General features: G+C 43.1%; 1 protein-coding gene across 1 annotated transcript in view; it reads right to left on the bottom strand.

Annotated features, from left to right (window-relative positions):
• Positions 1–21901, bottom strand: part of TRABD2B (TraB domain containing 2B) — a 273999-nt gene that overhangs the window by 126098 nt on the left and 126000 nt on the right. The window lies entirely within an intron of this gene.

Raw genomic sequence — 21901 nt, 5'->3', positions numbered from 1 at the left:
TGTGATAGCTAAGGGGAGAAATCATGCCATTCTGCAGGAGAGATTTCTTCTTATCCATCTTATGTGCTAACTGAAGAGAATAAAAAAATACCCAGAAAGCAAAAGGCAAGTTAACTCTCATCAAATACAGCATCATGCCTGGTTTACATCAGTTGCTTTTAAGGTATGTTGGTCATGAGGTCCTGCATGGCATAAAGAAGCAGCTCCAGGTGTTCAGTACATGGATTCTTTGCCATGCTCATCACTGAACATCAGCTCAAGGATGCAGAGTTAGCTGCATTTCAGCTCTATTTTTAATCATTTTGTATATGACCGAGTTGACTTTTACTGATGATCCTGAATGCCCACATGCTTTGTCAGAAATCAGTTTTGGAGAAACTCTGACAGCAGCTTGACTTGATGCCTACCACCTTATCTAAGAGGCAATACTGTGAATTTCTAATCAAGTGGAAAGGTTGCCAGGTCCAGCTCTTCAGTTTGCCTGATTATGGCCCCATATGGTGCCACAACAGAAGAACACTTTGTGAGGGCATCTAAGAGGCCACTGTAAAATAAGACAGAGAAACCTTAATACAAGATAAAATCCTCTAGTGGTCCCAAACCTTTTAATGAAATATATCACTAACAAAATAGACAAAAAATTCAAGAGAAATAGAAGGAACAAACTTTGTCTTAAGCTGAAGAGAAACAGACCTTTGTTCTTCTGGTGCGTTTGCTGTAGAGAAGACCTGAGAATGAAAGGCACAACCCTGAGGAAACTCTCAGGACAAGCTCTGGTGCTCAGACAAATTTCACTCTTATGTGATAGGGCAAAAAATGACTTTCCAGTCCTAAACTCACCAAGGATGAATTACAAACACTGCATTCAAAGGACTCCAGTAGCTGAAGTTACAGGATGACCTCTGCATAGAACCATGCTTAATAACAATACCACAAAAACAAGTACTTAAATTTCATACCATGATGTCAACTCCTGAGCAGGCAACTATTGTTTTCCTTTGCTTTCTCTTCTGGACACGTGCCACCACAATGTTTATACTAAATAAACATTACTGGAAGTGTTTAAATGACTATATTCCATCCATGCCCAAACTGTAACTCTGGGAAAGAAATGCCTGCTCTTCTGCTTGGTTCAAACTAAACTGCAACAGAAACATTGAGGTACAGAGTTCTTTAGGGGTTCTTCTTTTCTTGTTATTCTTCTCTGTATTCAAACAGAAAATCAAGTATACAGTTTCAAGTCAAAGCAGTGGCTTGGGGAGAAAAAAAAAAAGAAAAAAAAGAAAAAAGAAAAGATAGAAAAGCCCTTGTCCCTGATTTTGCAGATTAATGAAAAGCAATAAAAGTGTTTGCCCAAATCTGTTCAGTTCCTTTGGTTTCCAGAAGAGGGGTTTCCCCTTGCCTTCAATCTCTTGTGCTGTTGCTAGGACTTAGTGAGCTGTGAAACTCACCTAATGAGGTCAGCATCAGGAAATAGCTCTGAAAAAACAGGTCCTGAGGGATCTACTAAAGGACTCCCCCAGTATCCAAACAAAATCCTGGATGCATCGGCACATTGTACAGCCGGGGCTGTGGGAGGAACGTGCCTGACTTTGTTGTTGTTGTTCCTATAAAGGGACAGCTAAGGAAAGTGAAACTATTAACTCATCCACTGGAATTTCTGCTCACAAAACTGTGCCCCCTGTTAAAGCTCCTCATAAAAGCCTTTTGGCTAGTTGGTTCCATATGTCCCCCAAACCCACAGTTATTGCTTCTGAAAGGTAGGAGTAGTTAACAGTCTGCGGCTTGGCACTGACCAGGGAGACCTAAGGACCTTGCTTTTTCCCCTCTCCCTTTCAAACTGCCAATTAACCAGTTTAATAAAACAGTTTGAATGTGACAGAGGTGCTTGGAAAAACCCCTAACCACCACCTATGCTACCAGCTTAGGTAGTGGTGACACACGGGCATGACCTGGTGCAGAGCACTCACGCTTCTGATGCGAAGCCCCAGGGCTCAGCTTGGTCTTCTTGATGCTAAGAATGCTGCCAGGAGATGAGGGCTCAAGCCTTCAGCCCTGCACAGCCAAAGCTCCTCCTGAAGCTGACATCCAGCAACTTGACATCAGCCCTCATTATAAACTTGTACATAATTGCACTTTTTTTTTTTTTTTCTTTGGGTCTTACTGAATCAAGGCATTCAAAACCAACAAAAACAATTCCTAGAGAGAAAACACTGCAACGTGCATGAGATTCCCACTCCCTCATCCTCAAGCCCCCCAAACCCATGGAGGACTCTCCTGATTGACAGCATTTCCCTGGGCTCCCCCTCCTGTATTATTGCTCCTGCATCAAGTTTGTGGCTTCAGCTGGACTGGGACAGGCAGATCATTAATTCAGAGCCTGGAGAGCAGTTGGTTGGGGCTTTGGTGGGTTATCAGGTGAGCTGACTACAGTTTGTGGTCTTAGATACAAGTCCTCCCTTGCACAAGGCCATTAAAAAAAAACAAAACAAAACAACCAAAACCCAATCCATGAATAAAAGACTGGAATAAAAATCTAGCCTCACTTAATTTTCAGTTTGACAGCACTTCAGAAACACTTTATCATTCCATATATACTACAAAATAGGTCAAAACAAAGGCTTATATATGTAAACTGAAGTCAACAGCAGCTGCACCACAGGCACTGTGGGAAGAAAGGTAAGACCTGAAACCTTTCCTTCTAAACATAGTGTCCTGTGTTACTTTCCAAAGGGATTTAGAATGCAGATTAATTATGTAGAAAAGGAAGGGACAAAAAAAAGAGCTTTTTTCCCCTCCTGTGAACCACAACAGGACAGTGGGAGGATGTTTTCATTTCAGTACCCTCAGCACAGCAGTGGTGAGCAGGGTAAAATTCCCTGCTTTGCACAATGCCCAATTTCAAGCTTAAGGAAATAAATTAAGAAATAACAGGAAGAAGGATTAGCAGCTTAATCAAAACTGAAACACTGGAAGAGAGAGAATTAACCCTGTTAAATTTGCAGCCTAACCATTTGGGCTTTGGTGGATTTTCTATGTGGAATATACTGGCATCCAGTGCTTTTGCTTTGGTCCAGTTTCTCAGTAAATGAATTTTGATGAGGAAACCTACCTAAAAGGCTAAATGTTTTCAACAAAAGACTTACACTGAGCAGTCTGATTCTGCAACTGTTTTGGTTGAAGTACAACAGGTTCCAGTGACCAACACTTGCAAGTCCATGTGCCACCAGTTAGACTTCTGGATTACAGTTTTGATCTTGTCCACAAAAACATGAACAGAGAGCTGTCTGAAGAAATACTTCCAGACCATGCGAAACCCACATGTGTAGAGGAAGGTAGAAACATTTCTCCTCCAGGCAACAACAGGACAAAAGGGGAAATGGTGGTCCAGCATGCCCCTTATTCCCCTCTCTATCCCTTTCTGTGCCATCATTCCACCAAGCCTGGCTCGGCCAGTTATTCGTGTCCTGTCAGTAACTCAGCACTTATTAGCAAACCCCAGCATTCAGAAATACAAATGCTGATGCAATGTCAGGGAAATCCTCCATCTAACAAAGAGGTTTTTGGGCCCTAAAAGTTTGTGGAAGGTTGGTGGAGAGGAGCAGTGATCGAGGAGAGGTGCTGGGAGGGCATTGATCCAAAGGTGTCATTGAAACAAAAGCAGTCATCCCAGATAAGTCCAACACCCCCCAAAAAGCATCTGGTAACAGATACTTTGGGAAAGAATGTAAGAAACGAGGTGAGAAGAGGGTGAGCTTTTTTCAGACAACACTTCCCATCTTTTGGAAATCTGCCAGTTGGGGAGCTTGTAGTTGAAAATACCTCTTCCTCTATTGCTCCTTCCCACCCACCTCCCTGCTCCCCACGCCTTTACCTCAAAATTATCACAGTGCTGGGTTGCACCACTCCATTTAAAAGAAGCCAGCTGCCTAATCTAGGCACAGAGAAGGTCACAGCCTGCTACTCCACTCAGCAATTCCATTCCCCAAATTGATGTCTGGCAGGACACTCAAAGGGCAGTGCCCATGATAATTTTCCTCCACCTTAAATGGGCACATTGTCCCTGCTTTCAGGATCATCACCTTCAAAGGGGGCATGTGAAATCCTTCCCAAGAACCTGAAACCACATTTGTGCTCTTGACTTCCCAGTCAAATGGTAACCGGGCACATCTGGGGTTTTGATTTTACTTTTTTTCTCTTCACCGTAACAGGAGCAATGTGGGAACATGCCCTGAGCAGATCATACCAGTCAGCCCTGGTGATGAGTGAGCTGCAATGAAAGGGGCACCCTCACAGAAAAAAAAAAAAAAAAAAAAAAAAAATCAAAAAAAATCAAAGCCCTGAGAGGTTTGGGGAACTCCCAGTTTTAGGCACCAAGCCTGGTTTCATGATATGCTAAGCACCCACCCATTGAATAATGCAACCTGTCTTGGGTGTATTTAATTTGGAGTTTTATTCATATTACTGCTTAATTTTGAACTGTTTCTCTTTAATTACCAGCTGAAACTACATAATAAAATGGACTAGCCCCATAGGCATGTTTTTCTTTCTATTATATTACAGTGAGGCAGCAGATTAACTCCTTCAGCCATCCCTGCTTAACACCTCATGATGCCAGCATGGACACTTTCTAGATCGCTGCTTCTGCAGCAAGAACAGCTGAAGGGGACATAAATGATATATGTCCTGATTTCCAACTCCCAGCTCAGGATATCAGCACAAACAGGTGCCAATTGCAACGTACGTCAGCATGTGGGAGCATAAATCACAGCCCCTTGGGAAGGGGAACACTTTCCAGTGTGCCAGATGGAGCTACAACCTCTGGCCGAGGACAAACAGTTTGGGGCAACAACTGTCTCAGTTTTCTAATCTCCACGAGAGCATGACCAAGTCAGCAGCTGTAGAAAAGGGAACGTTTCCTAAGCCTGAAGGTGACTGTGTCCTCATGAGGTCAGCATGGAAAAAAAAAAAAAAAAAAGTTAAGATTTGGAATAGCATGAGAAAAGAAAATCTTACAGAGTAAGCAGGGAGCTGAACTCATCAGGGACCAGTGCTTGTGGGGTTTTATTTGTTTTTTGTTTTTTTTTTCTTGTTGTCCGTTTGTTTTTTCAAGCTTAGCATTAGCTTTAGCTTGAATTAATTTTACTATAAAAAAAAGGTCTTGCTGTTGGAGACACAGGTGAACAAATGTGGGGTAGCTCATGTCTGTTAATAAACACAGGGCTTGATCTGCAGCCTGCTCCTCTCAGGTCTTCCTCACTTGAAAACAACCCCCCCATATCATTAATCAGGTGATGGGATCCCCAAGGTGCCACTATTATGGGCACAGCTATCCTGGCATGATCCCACCAGGGCAGCCCCTATTTTGTGCTAGATATTCATACTTCTCTCCTTAGGATCAGATTCAGGAGACCTTACAAAGTATGGAATAATTTTGGGATCGCTGGCAGCACTCCAGCCCCTCTTGCTTCACTCCATCAGCTCTGGGAGAGGGGGTCTGCAGAAGGGGCTGGCAGTGCCCATCACTGCCCACCACACCAGCAGCTGCAGCAAAAGGCTCATCTGCTTAAAAAGTAGGAAAAAACCCATCACAAACAGCACAGGTTTTGTGAATAAAGATGCAGCATTGGCCTAAGTGTCCTTAGGCCCAGAGGTTCACTCCAGTCCTGACACTGAGATGGCAAGAGGGTGTTGGGACAGCACACAGGTGAACATCCCATGCCCCAGGTCACCTCTTCCAGAAAAAAAAAATCAATGCAAAGGGAGCTTGTCTGGGAAAGAGTGAAGTGGTGACATTGCAGTCATGGGTAACAACAGATAGCCACAAAAATCCTGCAGACTGGTGCTCAGAGGCTTATTTTATCAAAGCCTGGGAAAAGGGCACTGATGCTGATCAATCATAATTCACCAGGAAGACAAATGGGGGCTTAAGGCTGGAGCTCTGTGCTCCTCAAAGGCAGCTTGCTGGAAATGGGCCCTTTAAAAAGCCCAAATGATCCCAACACTGGGGCTGATGCACTCATGCTTTAACATGGACCAGCAATGCTTGTTGTAAACAGCCACTGATCTCATCCCCAGGTCCTCTGTCCAAGGGGACAGACAGGAAAAGCTACAGACAGCCATGAGTTTAAAAAGAAATAAATGAAGCTGCTCCTGCTTTAGTTGCTCAAGGGAGATGCAGCAAAAGGCAAAGATAGAGGTAAAGACACCCAAGACAGAAAAAAAATCTCTTTTTGGAGTTCAGGACATATGGGCATGACTGGCCAGAGTGAGAAGAGGAGGAACCAGATCCACACATTGCTGTCCTTACGGCCTGGGGAGTGCTGGACACTCCCTGGATAGTGTTACAGCCCTATTGCAATCTACAGGATTTTTTTTCCTGGAAGGAGCAAATTATGTAAAAATTATTCCATATTCAGTTAGCCAGGAAAAGAAGGAGACCTTCACATCAATTCACAGCAGCTCAAATTTCTAATATCATCTACTTGTAGCCAAGCACTTGCCTTTAAACTAAGTGGAAGCCAAGAATAATTACTTATTATTCACTGAGTTATTTACCTCAATTAATCAGCAAATAAATTCAGCTTACAAATAGCTTCAAGGAAATGGCAATCTATTTACAGTCAAGTTGCCAAGATAGAAGAAATTAATAAAATTAATTATTTGTAACAAAGTACTCTGTTAGCTTTCACAGTCAGACTGATAAACTCAGACACTTTATTTTCTACGAATTAGGCTCCCTCGGCATAATTTTGCTGTTTATGATTGATGGGAGGTTATCTTTCATGAGACAGCTATTACTGCTATATTTTCAATACCATTAGGAGGGAAATCAGATTGTTTGAACCTTTTTTAAGCCTAGGTTAAACAGTCTCCAATGCAGTCAGAGAATGCCTATGAAACCAGCTACTGGAGAGGATATGCTAAGGAATCAAGGAGAATATGTTTATAGATTTTTGCTCTCCTGACCAGAGCCAAGAATCAGATGTTGCTGTAAAACATTTACATAAATTGGCAAATTCTGAAGAAAGCACTTAATTCAAGTAGCAGTTTGTTTTTCTTTGTTCTTCTAAGTAGCAAGGAAGGACCTAGAAGAACATTCTTTGCACAGCTTCAAATATTCCTGAATGCAGGATATTTCTCCATAAATAAAAAAGAAAACATGAGAATTAGCACGGTTTGTAGGCACAACTCTGGATTAAACACACACAAACAGCAGATAAAAATACCTGAAAAAGAGGTAAGCCTCAGGTTCAACTTCTGCCCCTCTAGCCCTATCTTCCCCCTCCCAGAAGAGGAAATGCATTCCCAAAAATCCTTTTCCTTTCTCCTCTTTTTTCTTGCCTGATTAACACTGATACTCTAAATACACCCACACATAAGCAAGCACAGACTGCCATCCCCTGCAACACCCTGTAACTACTCAGCAGGCTGTACCCTCTACAGCTGCTCTTCCCCAAGGAGATTCCCAGAAATTCCACAGCTTTTGATAACACTGGAGATGGGGACACAGCTCAGACAAGTCCTGGAGATCCCAAGATGGAAGAAAACCACTCCCCAAAACAAATTTCTTGGTGGCTGTCCCAGAATAATATAGATGAATGGGAACCTTTTGCACCACCTTGTACCTTTTGCTGGGGTACTGGAGCTCAGAGGCTTCATCCCAAATCTTCTACTTCAGGACAGTGGGGAAGTCACCCCCCAATGAACCCCAAAGCAGTGGTGGGGATACTAATAAGAGCCCAGAGCCTCACTTGCATCTTTGAAATAACTTCTTCAGCCAAACTCCTAGGAGCACAAGGAGTTTCAGAGCCAGTCTCAGCTGGTGTAATTTAGCATCATTCTGATGATTTACACCCGTTGAAATCCTGCCTGCAGGCTCTGGAGGAGGAGAAGGGGATGATGCAGAGGGTAGGAAATTACATCCTCCCCAGACCTGTGGAGGAGCAGCTCATTTTGAAGATAACATCTGTTCTGCATTTCTTCCCTGCTCATGATGTTTTTACCTTCCCTAAAGTAGGTAAGAAGGGAAGCAGATTCAGGTGGTTTTATCAATGTCTTTGCAGATGGAATTTGGTCAGTTTAGTTTGCCCCTGTCATGCTTTCCTAATTCACTCAACAGGGAATTTTGCCCCATGTTTGTATTTTGTCCAGAGCATTTAATCGATCCTCAAATTTTGAGATATAATTATCAAATTCTTAGCTTAGATTTTGAATAGTAAATTCTCAGGACCACTTAGAAATGAATGGCAGGTCTGGAAGTATTCATTAAATTACCCCAAGTCATTAATGCATCTGAAAAAAATGTCAGACAATAAATATAGAGGCAAAAATTGAATAGATTGCAAAAGAAGTTACCCAGGAAACTGAGCTCTGGCAGCCAGAAGTTACTGGATACAAAGCATTAGGATACAAACATTACTAAGACAAAGACTTCATGGAGTCTTGTTTAAACTGCAAATTCTGACTCTTTTTATGATGGGGTGACCTCTCCTCTTTGCTTTTAGGAAGCTAAATTACATTTTAGTTTGCCTGTTTTCATCACATTTTGCTTTGGGCACAAATGACTGAGAGAAAAAGCTCTGCTCTTTCTATGCTGATAGAAACTGAAAAGGGATTAACCAAAAGCAATAAACTACTCCCTCTGAACTGCTAGCCCTACATTTTCTTATTAGTGTCTACCCACACTAATTTGAAACTCAGCAATGCTGCTTTTCTCCAAAGCTGTCAGCTGAAATAAGCTCATTCTGTTCCTTGAGGGCTGCATTTGCCAAAGATCTTTTCTGCTTTCAAAACACAACCCCTCCACCAAATATATCAAGATTGTTGCCCTTTTCAGAATTTCCCATAGGTACACGGCGACGTTAAGCAGGGAGTAAAACCAGAGTGGTATTTTTCAAGTTATTATCATGGGACTGCTTTGTACACCAGAATGTCAAAGCAAAGTCAAGCCCCGTGTGTGGTGCTGAGGGTGGATGGATGAATGTACAAACCTGATGCTTGCAAAGATTGCAGACCTGGACCATGAAAGAGAGCCTTGAGAGGACAGGAAGGACTCTGCTGCAAGCAGATAAGAGTTCTGTGAAAGAGCCACAAAATCTCTTTCAGTGACAATAGGAATTGCTCAAGAAAAGCCACTCACATTGTCTTCTCCTTGGACTTGTCACAAGAGCATTGAGAATGGCAGAGAGGAAGACACCATCTGACATCTCCAGTCCATCCCTAACCATCTCAAGGCCCTTACACCAGTCTCCTCTCTAATAAACTCAGAAGCACTCAGAAGTTTTCAGATGGTATTGCAAGGTCTAACTTAAGACCCCCTGCCCCAGTTGTACTGCATGACCAGGAGACCATTTCCCAGCTGGCAATGGCATTTCTCAGAACTGGCCCTGCTGCCTACCATGCACTCCTGGGCACAGTTTGATCCTTTTTACTCACAACTAAATGTTACCAGATGGATGCATCAGTTCAAAGGCTGGTGGAAACAATTAAGGTTACAGGAAGCCACATTTATCCTTCCACCTATAACACTGAATTAATCATGGCTGATAGGGATCTAAACAGAGCAATGAGGTCTAACCTTCGTGTCCCATTCAAGACCCTGATTTATATCACTCCCTGTCAAGAGATGGCAGAGGATTGCCCAGGAGCTGCTGAATGCTTCTCTTCCACCCTCTCCTGGAGAGACAAACACAAGCCAGAACATTCCTGCTCTGCTCAGGATGCCATGAAACCTAACCTCATGTTGACACAAGCATTAGGCCCCAGGACTGCATAACAGGTCACTGACAGAAAGATATAAGATAGAGGTTCCAAATCTGGCTGGCCACACACAGGCAGGCACAGGAATACAAGGATTGCTGGCTCCCAGAGCTTAAAAACCTATGAAGGAGACTCAGAAGCTAAAGGACGCCCATGGGCATAGCACTCTTGCTCATCAACCCATTTTTCAGTTATGTTTTCTGGTAGGTTCAGAGGCCCTGGCATGCTTTATGCTTGACATATTTATGGGGTATATATTAGGCATTTTCTTACTAGGCATCAGAAGTTGGCTTTTGATCTAAACAGAGGAAGAATCCAGGGACCACTGGAAGGCTATATCCATCTATTTGCTATTAAAAACACAAGGAAGGTTGTGAGTTTAAATGCCAACTTGTGAATTTGACTATTTGTGCTCAAATAAGTTAAACCTCCAGTGCTCTTTTGCCTATCAAAAGTCTGATGTCAAGGACTTAAAGGGGAGTCTCAGTAACTGCAAGCTCAGTGCTTTCTTTGGAAATCCTGAAGTCTGGTTCCTCCCTCTACCAGCAACAAATTGATGCCCCCATTTCATGTCAGCCATGAAATGGGAATGGATCTGCTATCATGTGCTAAGCTATTCTCCATCCCTGAGAGGCAAAGCGAAGACAAGCAAGAAGGTTTGAGTCAACACAAGGGTTAATTTAAGAATTGAGCTTGTTTAAAATAAAAGTTGTCACCAATCAAAAAAACAAGTAGCCATTGAAGAGAAAGCTGTTGAGATTTATGGGGCACATTCTGGGGACATAAAAGGGGAGTCAATCATCATTTGAAGTTTATTTTTTTAATAAGAGCTCCTCAAACATTCCCTTCACTTTTCACTGCCAGAAACTTAAGCTCATGGCTGTTAAAAAGTTAAAAATTAGGGGTTTCCTAAATGGGAGCAGAATGCACGATTGCTCTGTATGACCCTGGCTACTCTAACAGCTACTGCTAATTCCCAGTGGAAGCATCAATGGCTTGTGAAATAGACTCCTTTTTTTTTCTTGTACAAATTATTCCTTTATATTTTTGAACTTCTGAACCTCTGAGCTTAATAACAACTCCACAAGAAAGAAGGAAAATGATTGAGTGTTTATAACAACACGCATCTCTTTTGATTATCATTCCAGGCTGTGGCACTTTCAGTTCAGTGAACCTTGAGTCCCAGCTGCTCTGCAAAACCATCCAGAAACTGGGGGAGGAGAGGGATGGGAAGGACATCTCCTCCTACATAGGAACTGTGGTCCTTGGACATTCTGAAAAATTCCTGAACAGTTTTACTGTCTTCCTTCCACTCTGTAAACTATATCCTACCCCCTTGCTATTTGAATTAAAAGAAGAAATTAAACACTGCCCACTGCCATGCACTCCAACCTCACAGCCTGCTGATGAGCTGCAACACATCAGACTGTGGTCCATTAAAAATTGCAAAACACAGCAATGTACAAGCTTTAAAAACCCACCCACACATGCAAGCACAGAATGAAACAAATCAAAGGATGATAAGAGGAATAAACAGTCTTTAGCCTCTTCTTGTCTTTTTTTTTTCCTCAGTTTTAAATGGAAATCAATTTGACAGTTCTGCAACAGATGAAAAAGTTTATTTGTTTTCTCTAAAAGGTCTACACTTGCTGGATTACCCACTGCCTCCCAAAAGACTTTTATGGTTTTCAATGAAAAAGGGCTAACATTAGAAAATGTGTTTCACCCAATAGAAAATGGCAAGGCTGGGTTCAGGAAGTGCTCATCTTCCTCCAGCAGTCAGTTCAACAAGCACTAAATCACCCATTATTGCATTCTAGGTCCTTTGCTTCCCAGTCACATAATTTTCTTGATTAATATCATGCGAAGTCATAATAAGGATAGACTCATAACAGTAAGCTTGCAAATGCATATTCTGAACTAGATCCTCAGCCAGGGCACAATCCTGTACCCTCTCATACCAGTAGTGCAGCACAATGCAACCTTTTTAAAGAAAGACTACGACAAACTTTAAAATCAGAAGAGCTTTTCAGGGACCTGGTCCTTACAGCCCAGCAGCACTCAGCGTTTCCTTGAAGAGGCTCAAGTAAGAAATGCAGAACTTTCACTTCAGTGGAGCCTGACACATCTTTGCTTGACTGTTAGCAAGAAGAAATGAAGCCTGATTCACTAAAGGGGCTTCATGTCAATAAAATACATCTCAGGCCATCAGTGGCTTGGCTGAAACTGAGCCATGCTAAATTAGAACTCAGCATCCTTGAGGTTTTTAAAAGTTTGCTCATCAGTTATTTACAGGTGAAATTTTTGGGGCTTCTCACTGGTACAGTCTAGCAGTAACTCTTTCAAGCTGACGGATTTGCATCAAGCTACATCTCTCCATGCAGTACATCATCCAGATGAGGGACACCTGCTTTCTCTGCCCATACATTACAAAAATGGGACTGATTGGACAAATCAAGAAGAAACAATGTTAACAGTTTCCTATGGGTGAGAGAGACATTTCCCTCAGATAGTCACATCTACTCAGACAGCCTCCTTTTGTCATTAATCAGAGATCTTAAGCACAGCTTCAGAAATCCCAGAGGCCAGACTAAATCCCTGCTAAATTTGCTTCATTAACTGAGGTCCATTGTGGCTGGAACGTGTAGATGCTGTAGGATTCAAGTGGCAGCCACCACCTGCTGCTATCCCAACCACTGGCATTTAAATTGAAGCCCATTCATCACATGCTTCTGGTCAAATCTAACCCTAAATGAGTCACTCCAACTTTATTCTAAAATATTTATTACTTCTCAGTTAGTACATTAAGAGGGGAAAAGTATCCAAACCCTAAACCCAAAACAGGAAAGGCCACACTTGAGTCCCTGCCAAAGGCTGAGCAGGAAGGTTCTGGGCTACTCTTCACATATATACAGGATATGTAAAGGAGGACTCTCATTTCCATCAGTAAACATTTCTTTTGCAGGCTATATAGATTAATTAGTAAAAGCTGTCAAAAATGGGATGCAAACTACAAGCGTCATTAGTTAAACAAGGTTTAGGGGAAAAAGAATCAAAAAACCCCCTCAGATGAAACATTCCTGAGTTTATTTCAATTTTTTCTTTGCTAAAACAAGTGAATGATTTCTACCATATTTCTTCATTCCTGAAAGTAAAGCACATAAAAGCCTTGGAAACCTGGAGAGTACAAACAGCAATGCATTTGTCCCTGTATTAATTTTGCAACCTTCTTATTAAAGGGTTCTGAATTTATTAATTACTCAATTAATTAAAGTGAGTTTATTACCCGTTCTTACAAGTGATGGGCAGGGTACAGGTCTCCAGACAATACAAGTCCTGTGAAAAAAGATGATGAGGCAGAGATGACATGAAAAGAAAGCCAAGCAGTAACCTCAGCCCTCAAGGAACCCAGGTAGGACATCACCTTAGAGACACCAATGCTGGAGAGATGATGCTTCCCCTTGTGTTGCTCTGCACGAGCAAAGTGCTCGGGCTTCACTGCCGGGGCTGGATGTGGAACATGGTCAGGCAGGCTGGTAGCAGGTGGGACATTTTTTGTGGAGTCCCCACGTGTAATCATGCAGCCAGATCCTGACATGTAACAGAGCTTGAAATGGCATGGGTGGCCCAGAGCTGCAATAGGTGCTGAGGACTCGTAGTGGTGAAGGCTGTGAAAATCCCAGAAGAGTGCAGGATCCTGCATGCCAGAGGCTTACAGACTCAGCTAATGAAAACTAATTAGCTCAGCTCAACTACCCAAACAATTTTTCTGCTCTTCCAGCCCTAATTCATACAAAAGCTCTACCCCATATCTCAGCATGGACTTACAATGGAGCTGGAAAGAAAGGAAGTTTGTGCCCAGTAGTAAAGGCACTGACTTGTGTTTAGAAGATGTGGGTTTGCTCTCCTGATGTGGGTTTGGATAAATCCCCTTTGGTAAGAGGAGAGGGAGACACAATGGATTTCCTTGCGGAAGGGGTGACAGGAAGGCAGAGATGAGTCACTGGTACAGCCCCATGAACCCATGTCCCAGAGCCTGTGGTGCAGAATGAACCAGACATGGAGAGGAGCTGTCTGCAGTCAGCATGGAATTTTCCACCCTAGGATTGGTGCTTCCTGGGCTAAAGCCTCAGACATTGCACAGGAACTGCTCATCAAATGGTGGACATCACATTTCTTCTGAGTACCCAAGTCTTTCACACCAACCTCCCCATTTTCAAGTCGAGAGAGAAAACTCCCTTTAGCAAGTGTTTGAATATTATTTCCTTATGCCCCAGTAAAATAATGAAAAAGCTCACAGCCTTTGTTTCTCAGCCAGTTACAGTAAGGAAAGAACATTAGGCAAAAAAACCCAAAAACCCCACAAATAAAACAAACACATAGAAACACAACAAAAGTGGTTTATTTCTTATGACATAAATTGTTCTTTTAAATTGAGTGGGCAAAAATCCATAGAAATGGGCCAAAGGAATAGGAAACTTTTGCAGTTTGGTCCAATTTTTATCAAAGTACATGGCAAAATTGATTTCTATGGATCTTGGATCAGGCCCACACAGAGAGAATTCAGCACTTCCCAGTTCAGAACAGAAGCACTACAAAACCACCTTCCTGTAGTTCATAGCAGGTTTTATTTTCAGAGACATGATTGAGAAGGTTTTAAACAATGCTAAAATAAACCATCCTGAAGACCAAAGGGGAAAATTAAAAAGGGCTCAAACAATTCCAAGTGAAAAAGCCACCAAAGTTGATGAATCAGCCACCTATATGCCTTGCCTGTGAACTCCAGCCCAGATCTGTGAGCTGTGTCCAAAAAACCAATCTCTATTTGCTACAGCCCTGCTGAAGTCAAAGGGTCATGCTTCCAACAGAAACAGAGATCCTTCACTTATTTTTAATATTGCCTTCCCTCCAGGATTTGTTCCCCCTAGACCTTGTCTTTCTCTCTCATTCTTTTCCAGCTCCTTTTGGGCAACTCAACCCAAACCTCATCTTTCATCTTTGTGACTCTTCCATGGCTGACTGAAGGCCACCTCCTGCATCCCGAGGCCTCATTCACTGTATGCTCTCATTCTTTCTGCCCTCATATCTGTGCAAGTTTTTATTTGTCTTCTTATGTGCTGGCTTTGTGGGCTATGACTGAACTAGTCAAGAAATTGACCCACAGACTGCCTCTTTAACATTGATTTCTTTCATGGGGTGGGATTTTTGAGAAGGACTCAAGACTTGGCCTCACAGAGAGCTGAAGTCACTGAGAGTTTTGTTGAGAAGAAGCTGTCGGGTAAGACCACCAGAGATAGCTGGGATATTCCACTCATTCTATTTCTCAGTTCTAAGACATGCTTGTATGAGACACCACAAAAACAAAACCCCAGCCCACATATAACCCCCAACCAGTTGGGATTATCCTGCATAGTACAGAGATAAAATTTTGAAGGCAGACTCCAAAAAATGTGTTAGCAGCTTTGTACGGCAATTTTCCTGTTTTCAAACTCAACACCATGAAAGCCTCCACTCCCAGGTCTTCCAACACCACAAGACGTCTCGTAACTCTTTTTAGTTTTGATTTATATCATTGCTTTAACCCTGGCTGTTAAAGAGCCACAGTGTCTGGCTATGAAGAAAGCAATATTAAACAATTCATCATTGGCTGCTTGCTTCCCTCTCCTCCACCTCCTGTTCCTTCCAAGCACCACTTCTGCTTCACCTTATCACAGCAAAGCCCAGGACAGCATCTCCAGCCTGCCATACACACTGGGATTTTCCTGATTTCCCGACACTTTTGATCTGATGGATTTTGTAGTGGTCTTGTAAATGGGAATTAGTCATGGCTGAAGGTTCAAGGTTGTCAGACCTCAGGCTGAAGTGCACATGTATTCCTGAAAGGAAAACTAACAAAAGCACACTCTGTGCCAGGTTAGGAGAGGAAGAAGATATCAGTGAATTGACAGAAAACAGGTTCTGGGATTTGCCAGCCCAGAAAGGACCAGATGGCAGGGCTGGGAGAAAAAAAAAAACAACAAACAAAACCAGAAGGGAAAGGTAGAAAAGGAAAACGGAAATGAGAATGTAAAAGGGAAAAGAAAAAGAAAGAAAAAAAGAAAAAAAATAGAGACTTGACGAACTTGGACTCTGCTATAATGGTGCTAGCACAAAATATATCTAGAGATAAACATGAGTGAAGATGAAAATACAGCTAATGAAGTAACAGTAGTCAAAAGACTTAATGATGACAATTTTCTGTAGCTCACAGGCCAACTGCACACCCTCTACTCGAGTGAGTAAATCCTCCCCCTGTGAGCTGCACTCGTTCCCATGGACTCGAGTGAAACTGTGGAAAGGGATTCTTTTAACATGTGAGATGGAGGAGGGGTCAGAAAAAGCTGTTAAAATCAAAATCTGAATTGGCTAAATTGGCAAGTAGTATGGCCTGACAGGAAGGGATCAGGGGAGAGGTGGGGCCTGATATAAATATTATATCCAGTTTGGGAGGTTTATTTTGGCTCAGCATAAGGCTGGTCCCACGGGATGAATTCTTGTTGAATCCACAATAAGCACCAAGGTGCAAGAGGGGTAAGACTGAGGGATATATTTCAAAAGAAAGCTCCTAGTCCAAACTAAATGCTGATGTGGACGACCCCAAATTTATTTTCATGTTGAGGCTAGCTTAAGTCTCTCTGTGGTTTATAAGAGTTTTGGGGAGGGATGGGGTAGGAAGGAGTCTCATGTGCTAAGAATGCAAACCACAGCTGAAGTTACTGCCATCTAGCAGGTTAGTGTGACAGATAAAATGTAAATAGCTGTCCACAGGCCAGCCCTCAGCCTGCCACAACAGCACAGGAAGGTAACTTGACTTAATCATAATTTAAGAGCACTTGTGCAGACTGTTAGGGTCGCTCTGCTGGCAGGCAGCAACTTGCTGAGGTCCCCAAGGTCCCATATCCCTGAACTCCTAGATGTTACTTTTGGGTGGGTTGCCAGAGCTGGAGAGAAAGATTAATGTGAGAGATCCTGACCCTGCAATAAACACTCAACAATACTTCTTCCTATTAGGACTTATTTAAAGTATCACTGGTTTATCTGCTGAACCATTACATTTAGTGTGTCCCCTCTCTCAGTAAGAAGATCCAGTTTGATCAAGGTTTGATATGGTTCAAGTAAGATCAAGATAGAGAAGTTTTTCCAGATGAATGCCAACTACTCATTCAGAGATGGCAAGTCAGAGAAACTGCTGAAACAGAAGACTTTCTTCCACCCAGAGATCTCCTCCAGCCCAGGAGAGCTGCAATGCCTTCCTTGTATGAATGGTCCAGCAGAACCACAGGGCTGATGTAGAGCCCAATAGAAACAGTAACAGGACACAAGCTCTTATCTAGTAAAAACATAGTACAAAACCAACACTGCAGAAGCTCAGGCTGTCAGGGGCTGTTTGTCTGTGGTGCTTAAATGACCTTCACTATCAGCATTTCTGCTCAGTGCCCCAGCTGGTACAGCTGGGAAGACCAAGCCCATTGCAATGTGCACACTTCATTTGTCCCATCCACTCTTCTGGTGACAAAATTAGGACAAAAAGATGGTGTGGGGTCTTCTCTGAGAAGAAGATACATGCTCAAACCCATTTACCCAGAACCACAGAGTAATTCTGTGCCAGACCATAACTCCTTCAGGACAGAGATGGCAAATCTTGATTTTCAGAGTATAGTGTAGCACAGTCTCAACATATCTGATTATTAATTTATTGTTGGTTTCCTCATGCAGAAGGATCTATCAGCCTCATCTTGGGAGAAGGTGTAACTTCTCTGTGAGGGATGCTGCATATTATCTGTATAATGGGAGGATGGAGCCTATCCTGGACAGAAAAGAGTTTTCAAAGAGGATGCAAAGCTATGCAGGGGGTTGATGTTTCTGTGGTAACAAAGGTTGCTTTGAACACCTTCACAGTCATGAACCACCCAAAGAACTGTCAGAAAAAGGCATTGTGTCCTCAGAGAACTCCCAGTCCTCCAACACTTGTTTTCATGCTGATATGAGCCCAAAAAGTTGAAAGAGCAAAATTTTCCACTCCCAGGTTTGGTAAAATAGAGAATATTATCTTTGGTGGCAACAAAAGGGGAGAATTCAAAAGTCTCCTGACAGTTCTCACACAGCTCTGCCTTGGAAAAGCAGCATCTCCATGTTTCCTAGAGTACCACTTTTACCCTGAGAAAAGTTCAGCCTAATCTGGTATCGTCCTCAACTAGCAGACCACGAGACAGAAAGAGGGAGACCAGGATCGTTCCCAAGCAAAATAAAAACCAGCTGTACCTGCTATGCCTGAAAACACCAACCTGAGATGCCACGTGCCCCTTCCCTCTGCTGAAAACCAGACCTTTCTTGGCCTCCTAGAGCCAAGAAATAGTTCTAAGCAGAGAGACCTTCAATGCAAACTGGGCCCACCTGTGCCTAGAAACTACACCAGGGGAAAGTCACTGGTGCTTATCAGTGGTGGTAGTCAGAAGTGCAAGCAAGGCCCCTGAATGGCACAAGTGTTCACAAAGACATCATTTCCCTGAATTTTATTTATAGGTATGTTTTTATTTTAATAGCCTTTTTTTAAAGACTGTAGGCTAAGATGGCCTTGCTTCCCCAGGGGTCTAACTAAAAGCCACACTGCACCCGACTCACCAGTGTAACTTAAAAAGTTAAGCAGTGGTAAGGGACAAGCCACCTCATTCTTTCCAGCCTTGGAATCTTAGAGCATATGAATTTTGGATACTGCAGCAAAAGCGGCACATTACAAATTAGCAACAGTTTAGTTTATTAGTCCCCAAGTGGATTTATTTATGGCACAGAAAATATTGCTATAGGTTCCCTGAGACCAGGAATGTGACGTCACCAAAATTAAAAGGGATTTCATGTGGAAGACTGTGCCAAAATGGACTTCTTACTCCTATTGTGCTTTCAACATGTGGTACTGTTTTACTTTATACTTCTTTAGCTTGATGCCTTCACACCTTACATAGATCTCCTGTTGCAGCAGCTGATGGTGTGTTCTGCTGAGGTCACTGCCACAATCAGGGAGGGAGCCCTATACAAGGAGAACATGGACTCTTCAGCCCTCCTTCCACTTCTCCAGGTCACAGGCCAATACATGGTTAGGACTCTCAGAGGAAAATATGATGGAACCACTTTTTGTTTTGCCCAGTTCCTTCTCAAGACAAAAGGAGCAGACTCCTTCCTAAGACACATGGACACACACAGGACTTGGCACACCCTTGGTTTTTCACTCAAGGTGTCCATCCTTATAAAGCCATAATCACTGTCCACTATTCACAGCAAGGAATAAGGATTTCAGATACCATCAACTGCTCAGAGACATTAGGATCACATAGATTTGTTCAGTGGTGAGGAAGATAGAAAGAAGTTTCCAGGCAATTAGCTTGGTGGATCTAAGCTACAGTAATTAATGCCCCCTAATGATATGAAAAAAAAATCCCTCCTTTTGTACAGCTGGGGAAACCAAGGCCTGCAGCTCTGCCTGTGCAGCCCTACTCATTGTACCAATGAAACCATATTGTGCCTAAGGAAAACAGTATCTTCAGAGATTGCCACAACAGAGTTTTGTTGCCCTGAATTTTCTAAATGGGAGAGCATCACATTCTAGTACCTGTTGCAGCGAGCCTTCTTTCTCTCGGGGACTCGGCTCTTCTTTGGAGCTCTCTTGCCATCCCTCTCCTCAGGCATCTTCATCTCCTGTCTCTTCTCCTCTGACTTCTGGGAGCATGCCTTTTATCTTTGCCTTCAGCCCCACCCATTTCCAGCTGGGGCAGGCCCTAATCAGTGGGCACACCTGGGCTTAAGCTCCCAGTTCATTATCAGCGACACCTGAGGACTTGTGATCTTCTCTACAGGTACCGTTTTCCATAACACTGCAATGAGCAGCTCCATGAGTCAGAGCAGAGTCCTTTACTACCACGATATCTGTGCCCAGGAACCTAACCAGCTCTGGACAGAGTCAGGAGTGCACCAAGTTAACCTCCAAGCAGAGTTCCTGAGCATTGTGGAAAGAGGAAGGGAAAGCCAAGGAGCTTCATCCTCTTCATCCTCAGATAACCACACAGCAGCCTGTTATAAATACAACTCTTTTCTATCAGTTAATCAGGCCCATGCTTGCCCTGGAAGAAATAAACCAATATATGAACTTCCAGTAGCTGGTAAAATGTGACATAAGAATTGACAAAGAATGACCTGTGAACTCATCATCTTCATGTCTGAAGTAGAAAGCAACTGCTGCAGGATTCACATGTAGCACAGTTTATTTGAATGTCTTCCCTCTGAGCTGTTGTACAAGAGGTTATGCTCATCAGCAAGACACTGCTGTTTACCCCAGCTGCAGCTTGGCCCTTTAGCAATGCAGGTGTCCTTTCCCCACCCCACAGAAGGAAAAAACTGCTGGGCAGCAGAGCTAAGAGAGTCTTCCAAGGCCACACACCGAGCAAACAGCAGCGCCAGGACTGAAAATCAGGAATCCTGAGCGCCCGACCACAAACACAAGCCACGGAGACCACAGCTGCCTGACACAGCCAATGCCCACTCCTATAGACTGTAATAAAATAAGTGAAAAAGCAGAGTTTGGTTTGGGGATTGGCTGGACTCGCTGGACCGGCTCCCGGCTCCTGGGGTGGGTGGGGAGAGGACTTTGGTGCTTTCAGGGGAGGAAGGGGAGGTGCTGTCCCCGGGTGACAGCAGCCCCAGTCTGCCCCACACCCATCACTGATGGTGCAGACCAAGCCCCTGCTGCAAGCACATGCATGGACCCAGCAGCAGAAGCAATACAGGGATGGGTTATGATGGGAAACCCTCAAGATTTGGGTCCTGCTTTCCTGAAAGGGTGATATGTGTGAAGGGATTTGGGGCCCTTCAGCATTGCCAATTGCTGAAGATGTCGTGGGGCTGCCTGACTGCATCCCTGTTCCTGAGTTGTCATAAAAGATGGAAATGATGCCAAGTAGGACAGGAAAATAGAGGTTGTACTCCTTCCTTTGCTCTCTCCCCTTGATGAGGGTGAAGCTGATATCAATCTGGTTTTCTCCTGAGGAAACAAAACCTCCTCAGAGCTGTTTCACTGACTGCTGACCTACAGAAAGGTTAAAGGCAAAATGACTTTCCAAACAACAAGTGGCTTGAATTGTGTGTCCCAGGCCTTGGGTTACATAGCAAGGCTTGGTTCACCTCCATAAGTAGATTTCAGAGATGTGATCTTTACCTCCAACACAAGGAGTTACAAGTTTTCAGGTCAAGTCACAGCATAGTTCAGTCACCTTCTGCCTGGGACAGCAGACAATGAGACTTGACTGAAATGTTGAGCTTCATCCTCACACACAAGTCAACCAGACACACTGAATTCAACAGAGATGCCCCAGCACAGGTCCTCACTATCAGTCTCCTTTGGTTTTGGAACAACTTTTGGCCTCACTCAGTGCATCTGTTTCCAGTGCCCAAGGCCAACTTGCTGATAGACAAATTGTTCATTTTAATTACTACCTGACACGTAGAGAACAAAAACAGCTACACATGCCATGACCCCAAGAAGAAAAAAAAACAAACTAAACAACAAAACCTACAACTTATGTTGGAAGAGAAATCAAACCTCCCTCTAACAAAACAGTTTCTGTGGCATTCCTCCCTTCCTGTGTTTGTGTTTCTCTTTTTCCTAAGAGCTATAAAATTTAGCATACAAGGACTTGTGGTTGCTTTATGGAGCAAATGGTTAGGTTTGCTGGAAGACTTTGGCTTGCACGGTGAAGTTGTTTCTGATGGCTACCTGGCTACCCCAACTCATTTGACATCTGCAATTTATTTATCTGTTTCTTACTATAACACATGCAGGTCAAAAGCAGCAAACCTGATTCCTCTGAAAATTTGTGCCTGAACACGCAGTTCTTTTTGGTGAAACATAAAAATAAAACCCTGCACCTTCAGCACCAACCAAGGAACATCAACTCAACCTTTTCTCAGTTATTTTGAACTGACACTCTCCATCTCTCCCCCACATCCAGACACTGACTTCTTCATTGTTTCAGAAATTGGAAGCCCACCTTTTTTCTTCCTAGTTTTTCAACATCTTAGAAGAAGAAAATTATAATTGGGAAACTCACAGTGT

Source organism: Heliangelus exortis, chromosome 8, assembly GCF_036169615.1.
Source record: "Heliangelus exortis chromosome 8, bHelExo1.hap1, whole genome shotgun sequence".
Classification (NCBI taxonomy): domain Eukaryota; kingdom Metazoa; phylum Chordata; class Aves; order Apodiformes; family Trochilidae; genus Heliangelus; species Heliangelus exortis.
The sequence above is the reverse complement of the archived record's forward strand: the minus strand, read 5'-3'. Positions and strand labels throughout refer to the sequence as shown.